This window comes from Chrysemys picta, chromosome 6 (assembly GCF_011386835.1).
Source record: "Chrysemys picta bellii isolate R12L10 chromosome 6, ASM1138683v2, whole genome shotgun sequence".
NCBI lineage: Eukaryota > Metazoa > Chordata > Testudines > Emydidae > Chrysemys > Chrysemys picta.
In genome coordinates, this window is record NC_088796.1 from 26,596,419 (window position 1) to 26,603,848 (window position 7,430).

Here is a 7,430-nt window from a genome sequence, read left to right on the forward strand (position 1 = left end):
AACTGCAATTTCAACATTGCTACTAACTTGTTCATTTGATCAGATTTTCACCTCAATTTGATAACTGTATTATTCAATTCTTAGTTTAATGATGTTTATAGTAGTGCAGCCTTAGTGATATCTTGAGTCATGTTTCTTTCAATAAGCAACTGGGTCAGAACCACTGAGGATCTTTGGTGGGTATTAGCCAGCCCACCTGGGAACCTAACGAGCTCCCTCTAAACTAACCTTTTGCTTCTCACAGAAACCACCAAAAAAAGTGTGGGTCAGTTTATGACACTCTTGCTCATGTCAAGTAACACTTTAGTCTCATAGTCAATGAGTAAGATACCTCTCAAAATGAAGTGGTGGATGAGAATCTGTCCTGGATTACTATGGCCACAGAGTTATCTCTTTGGATCAAACTAGCTATTAGCAATGTAACTCAGAGCAAACTGGCATCAGTTTGGCCTTACTCCACAATAATAAGGCTAATGGATAAGAAAATAAGAGCAATGGGGAAAAAACACAATTCAGACTGATGAAAATAAGTCTGAAGAGTGTAAGATTTAAAAAGACGGATTAAAAAAACCAAAAGACTGATGAAATATTAGTAAGACTGATGAAATAATGAGATTGATGGAAAAATAACCAACCCCCTTTTTGCATTTGAAGTGGAGGGAAAAGGTTACAATAGTTACCATAGCCACTGTTCTGAGGGAGTAAAAGGCTCTGAACTTGATTTAGGTTTAGACTCTGGGCTACTGCTCAGGCTGTTGCACTTTCTCATGCACTGCTCTGGACTGCAGCTCTGGCTTCCCGGCTCTGCTCTGGGCTATTGCTGCTGCTGCACTCTCCCCAGCTCTGCTCTGGCCGCACCAGCTCACATGGAGGATGGGTCCTGGTCTCTCAGCTCCCTCATTGGCTTGCCTTACCTGTCAATCCAGCTGACTTCGATTGCTGGCCTCTCTCGATTTTCCCTACGGCCCTGTCAGTCTCAGGATCCTGAGTCCTCTTTGTCCCTTCCCCTTTCTCCATGCCCCCTTACATCAGGAATGGGAGGTTTGACATGAGGTGATAGTTTTCTAGGGGTGAAGTATCAAGGGTGGGTTTCTTCAGTCTTGGCCAGACTATCACATATTTGAAGGAAGAAGGGAAGGTTCCTTCTCTAAATGATGCATTGGCTATTTTGGTCAGGAGTGGCACCAGTTGCTCATACCTCTCCTTTACAAATCAGGAAGGGCAGGGGTTGTGTTCACAAATCTTGGGTCGTGACTTCAGGATATGCACTACATCTGACATAAGCTCATCTGCCATGCCTCAGATGTCTCTATTTAATATCCAGAGAGGAGTTGGACTCCTGTCAGACTGCACCAGACAGGACTCTCGGATTCCAGTTTATGCAGGACATGTCAGAGGCAGACTGGCATTTTTAGCCATCAATTTTATGCCTGTCTCAGCTATGGATTTCTGGTCTTAGTTATTGTATTTTGTAAGTGATCTATATGATCTGGGATTAACTTTAATACCAGCTAGAGTAATTATCAAAGCATGTGGCATGCTGATGACACACTTACAGCTTCACATAAACTGGTAAACATTCTGTTAACCATAAGCCAAGAAGTTTAAATCCCAGGCCAGCTGGAAACATACTTTCTGGATCTCCTTCCTGACATGTTTGCTTTGTTTTTCAATTTGAAAAATGAGCGGCTGGGAAAATATGGAAGCAGAAGATTTCATTTGCAGTTTCAGACATTGCATGATCACATCTTATATGTCCTTCTCTTTTCTAACCACCTGGTCAGGAGAACTTCTGAGTGCCCTCAGCTGCCCAGTCCTGCTCTTGCTGAACTCAGTTGGAAAACTTATTGACTTCAATGAGAGCAAGGTCAAGCCCATGGGGTTCAATGACAGTTGAGGATGCTCAGCACTTCACATTCATTTTTTTTATTAATGTTCTTTGTGAATTAAAGGTTTGTTCTGCAAATCCTTGATTCTGATGGGCTTGCTTGTCTGACTAAGGACTACTCTTGTGAGTAAGAGTTTACAGGAACTGGGCTAATTTGTGTCATTTAAGCCCCACCCTGTGCGGGGAGCAATACAGAGGCTTGCGGCCTCAGAGAAAGTTGCAGGGTGGGAGCAATCCCACCCTGAGCTTCCCAGTGCACACTGGGAGTGCACAGGCTGTATCCTGTTATAGGATGGTGACTCCCGCTCTGCCTGGTGCACCCAGCCCTCTCTATGGATGGGTGTGTATGTGGAGTAGGAAGCCTACCTTAGAAAGAGGATCATTATGCTTCTTGGAGAGAAATGCTGCAGAGTGGAGCCAGATTTGCACACCGTGTATACTGTGAATGTGAAAAATGAAAGGAATAGGGCAACAAATGATGAAGCATAAAGCACATGCCAGAGAACACTCAAACATAAGCACATCAAGGAAAAAGGGTTAAGTCAGTAATGAATCACCAGAAGTAGTTCTCTGTTTAGGGCCTGAGTCAAAGCCCATTGAAGTCAAAGGGAGAATTCTCACAGCACAAGAGCAGCATTAGATGGATGTAAGTAGCCCTACACTGCCTTTCCTCCTTGTAGAGAACAGGGGCTGGGCGCCTGATCAGGGATGTGTTTGTGATGCTGAGAGGATTTTTGAGGTGTGGGGTAGTTCTCAGGCAGCCCTCGGAGGCTGCTCTCAATGAGAACAGGGCTAAGCCCAGGGCTGCTTTAACTTACGTTTTTGGTCCTGCAGCAGGCCAGAATCCGGGTGTTGTAAAACTACAATTGTCCACTCTGGGCTACTTCACCTACACTGTGCGTTTCAGGAGGCTCAGCATAGAATCTAACCCTTTGGCTTTGGTCACATTCAACCCAAGGAAGTTTGCTGCCATACACTGAATGTTAGGAGAATGGAGATATGGAAGAAATCATTGAGTATCAACAGCATATAAATGACCCTCAAACCTGTCAGGTCTAGCCAGTTTGCCTAGGGGAAAGAAGTACAGTACACTCAAAGAATATAATACGGAACACAGGACTGAATCCTGAAGAAAACTTAAGTCATTTTGGGGAAAAAAGCCTTTTCCTCAGAACTTGGGGGTGGGGGGAAATGACTAGACCGATAAGGGTTAGAGAAAAATGAAAGAAGAATAGGACCCTGAGACCCAAAGATTGAGGAAAAATGTTGAATAAGAATATCACAGGCAACAGTGCTGAATGAAGCATGTAACACTAGAAGAATTAGGAATGAGAAGCTTTGGGACCGAGCAACAACCATTAAAATGCATCAGTGGTGCCATTTCTACAATCATCACTGCAAAACTCTGATCGATGAGGATAGAGTAAAGCAATGTGGTTGGAGTTATATCAGGGATGAATCTGGCCCATCCAGTCAGAAAGGAATAACTTGGCTCAAAACAGAAATGGAAGCAAAGAAAGCCGCTGAAAGTTTCTGAGGAACTGTGGTTAGAAGGGCAGGTTTTCATGGGAACAATTAAAAAGGTATTTTAAGAATCGATTGAAAAAAATGTTCCCGGATGGCTAGTGATCCACCTAACAAAGATCGTCATACTTTAATATTTTGGAAGAAGAATTCTTTATGCATTGGTTTGGAAACAAATTGTGCTTTATTCCACTAAGTTGCAGATATTTTAGATGGTCATTAAATACCTTTTTATTATTTACTTTTTGATTGAAAAAAAAACTTGGATAGCAGATATTTTTCTGTTCAGGCAAAGAAAGGGCCAGAGACTCTTCTGCTAGTGACTATATTTAAAGATTCTTTTTTGCTGAGGTGGTGGTGCTGGTGGGGTGTTGGTCCCCAGGGTGAGGCAGGGGCCAGAGGCAAAGGGCAAGAGCACAGCAGGGTGGGGGGGTGTCGGTCCCTGGGCTGAGTCAGGGGCTGGAGGCAAGCACAAGGGGGGGAGGGGTTGGTCCCTGGGTAGGGATAGGGGCTGACGGCAAGCACAGCAGGGCGGGGGGGGTTGGTCCCTGGGGTGAGGCAGGGGCTGACGGCAAGCACAGCAGGGTGGGGGGTCGGTCCCTGGGGTGGGGCAAGGGATGGAGGCAAGCAGAGCAGGGCAGGGGAGTCGGTCCCTGGGGGAGGCAGGGGCTGACGACAAGCAGGGCAGGGCAAGGCAGGGGTGTCGGTCCTGGGGTGAGGCAGGGGCTGATGGCAAGCACAGTGGGGGAGGGGGTTCGGTCCCTGGGGTGAGGCAGGGGCTGACGGCAAGCACAGTGGGGGAGGGGGTTCGGTCCCTGGGGTGGGGCAGGGGATGGAGGCAAGCACAGCCGGGAGGATGTCGGTTCCTGGGGTGAGGCAGGGGATGGAGGCAAGCACAACAGGGCAGGAGCGGGGGAGTTGGTCCTCAAGTGAGGCAGAAGCTGGGGGCAAGAGCATACTGGGGTGAGAGGGGTCAGTTCCCAGGGTGAGGCAGAGGGCTGGGCCAAGAGCACAGTGGGGGGGCAGGAGGGGGAAGGGTGTCGGTCCCCAGAGCAAGGCAGGGGCCAGGGGCAAATATAGCAGGGCAAGGGGGGCGGACAGGACCCCACCCTGGGGCAGTACAGACGCAGTACCTACCTCTCTTTGCCAGAGTCGGGTGCGCGGGTGCCAGTTCTTTCTCTCTCCAGCTGAGCTGCAGCTCCTCCAGGCAGCAGCAGCTGCTTTTCTCACCCTCCTGGTGGGGAGGCTGATTGCGGTTACTCCTGTAACCAGACTTTTAGTGTCCAGTCTGTATTGCTGACAGGACACTGCCAGGTCCACTCTTCGACCAGAAAGTTTGGTTGAAAACCGAACACCTGGCAACCATAATGGGCCCCTTGTGAGTGTGGGCCCAGCGCGATGGTGCCATTAGTGCCATAGTAAACCGGTACTAGTGGGGGAAGGAACTGTTTTTGCTAGTATAAAGTATGCATCAATATTATATTCAGCACTCCCATTTCCACCTTCCTATGACTGAATGCAGAATAGACTACTATTCCTGTCTTTCCTATCAAAACACATTGTGTATTCACTTTCACTGAATTCTTAATTTATTTGTTTTGAAATAGTGGCAAAGCACATGAATATTTTACAAGGCTGTAATTTCCACCTAGCAGCAATCAACTTAGACATGGGAACCTGATCTTACACTTGCTAAGAATACTAGCTCTGTGAGGAATTCCTAGCTGGCTATTGTCCTCATGCTCAGCTAGGCTCCTCATGGGCTTTAAAGGTATAAATAGAGAGAGACAACAGACGACACTGGCAGATTTCTCTTTCTGCCCTTCCAAGGTTCCCAAATGAATGACTCCCCTCACTTTGTTGCTATAGAAAGGTTTGGATCCATGTTTGGCAGCTCAAAAGACTAGTAAAACATGTCTTTTGGAGGGATTCAAATGAAGCCTCATCCTCTACCTCTCTGTGTAAGAGAATGGAGAGGCCTAAGGATACTGTAGGTCATGCCCTCGACATCTCAAGGATCATTGTGCCATCTTCCATGCAATTTCAGGACTCTCCAACCCTATCCCCATTCCCTTTTCCATCTTGGGTCAGAGATTCCTATATGAACTCCCACCTTGAGTGATTTAAGACATTTTAATTCCTTATGTACAAAAATCTAAGTTTACAACGTGCTCTGGTAGCCAAGGACTTGAAACTTCTACTCACGAGTCTTTATTGGACTTTAACTGAGAGGCAATACTTAAGTTAATACTACTGGAGTGAAATTCTGGGCCCACTGAAATCAATGGGAGATCTGCTATCCACTTCAGTGGGGCCAGGTTTTCACCCTTGGAGCTTTATATGAACTAAAGAACTTTACAGTTGTTTCTTCCTGCACTGAGGCAGAGAACAGAATGGACCTCAGTGGATATGCAGAGCAATCTTGACTTTCCAATTCTGTCACCAGCTCTAATAATAGTTGTTTACATGGATGCTCAGAAGGAGGTGTACAGGAGGGAGGGAGAAGATAAGAACATGACCAGTAACCTCAGATGGAACTCATCTAGTTATTCCTGTTTTCTCTTTTCTTTCTTCTGCTGCTTATTTGTGTCTAAAATTAATAGTTATGATAGTGGAGGATGGTTGGAATGATGGAGGATTTCCTTTAAAAGCACAACGAAGCTACTTCTCGTGATTGAATGAATCTTCCTTGCCATATACAAGTACAGAGGATTTAGGGTATCAGAACTTGGATATCACATTTGGCATGGGTTTAGACCAATGTTTCTCAATCTTTCTCATACTGTGACACTCTTTCCTATACTGGGACCCCCACCAAGGACCCCATTTCCCAATATAGGAAGGGCCCCTGAGACCTTTCTGCAAACCCCAGGTTGAAATCCCTGGTTTAGATTATTAGCACTAAATACCATGCGAAGAGCATTGTTGTGTTACAGTGATATGCACTGTATAAAAAACTAAGATAGAGAGATAAAAGTCAGTATACAAATGAACGTGGTGTTTAGTTTAATATGGGCAAGCTACATGGATAGTCCTGAACAAAGCTGTGTAAAGAATAAAATAAATACATATATAAATGATTATGGCCACCAGAGAAACTGAAGTGGAAAAATCATATTTCTATTTGGTTTGCAATACTGTTAGTGAAACATTCTACGGATTCATTTAATCCAGTTTAAGTTTTTGCCACAAAACCAAATCTGAGGGTCTACTTGAACCTAAAAGCAATGGGACAGATAGTTCAGCTGACCACAAGTAGCTATGGCAAATATAGATCTGAATTTCCACCAACTTACTGAACCCCACCATTCAGTTCACAGTGCTGGAAACAGCAATGTAGCAGACTAGTGGCCCGCTAGCTCTTTGCTATGCATGAGAGCAGCTTCATTTATATTTATACAAATTCAGTTGCCATAATAAAAAGCCATAGAAGCCACACTCCTTGTTAATACAATCTGTCCTTTGCCAGCTGCTGCACTTGTTTGATAGTTACAGCTCTTCCTTTCAGGACTTTCCCTCATAACTACAACTGTGTGAACAGAAAAGCTTTTTGAAGTGCTCTTATTTACAGTCCTGGAAAAGGGAGTGCGATCAACACACAAGGTCACCAAATGCCTAGGGAAAACAGTAAGGATTATTTCCAGAGGCAACATAGTGGCATAGCTTCTTGCTCACTCACAAATTGCATGTGACACTGTATTTTAAAATGCATTCTCTGACCTAGCTGGAGCTGGTTATTAATTTCAGATATCTGTTCTTTAATGGGGGTTAATTGTTCACACACTCTGTAGACTGTAAATTATTTGTATTGTGACAGCATCTGAAGGCCTCGCTCATTAGCTGCTTTGAAAGAATAGAGAATTGGACTCCTAAATTTGATAGTAAGTGTATCTATTCCATAAAAGTGACACTGGCCCCTGAAGGGTGTAGGTAAAGAGAATGGGGGGAATAAATATATGTCTTTCCCAGCTGTGACAATCCCACTGAAGCAAACGTAGATGAAAATTAAGGGCCCAGA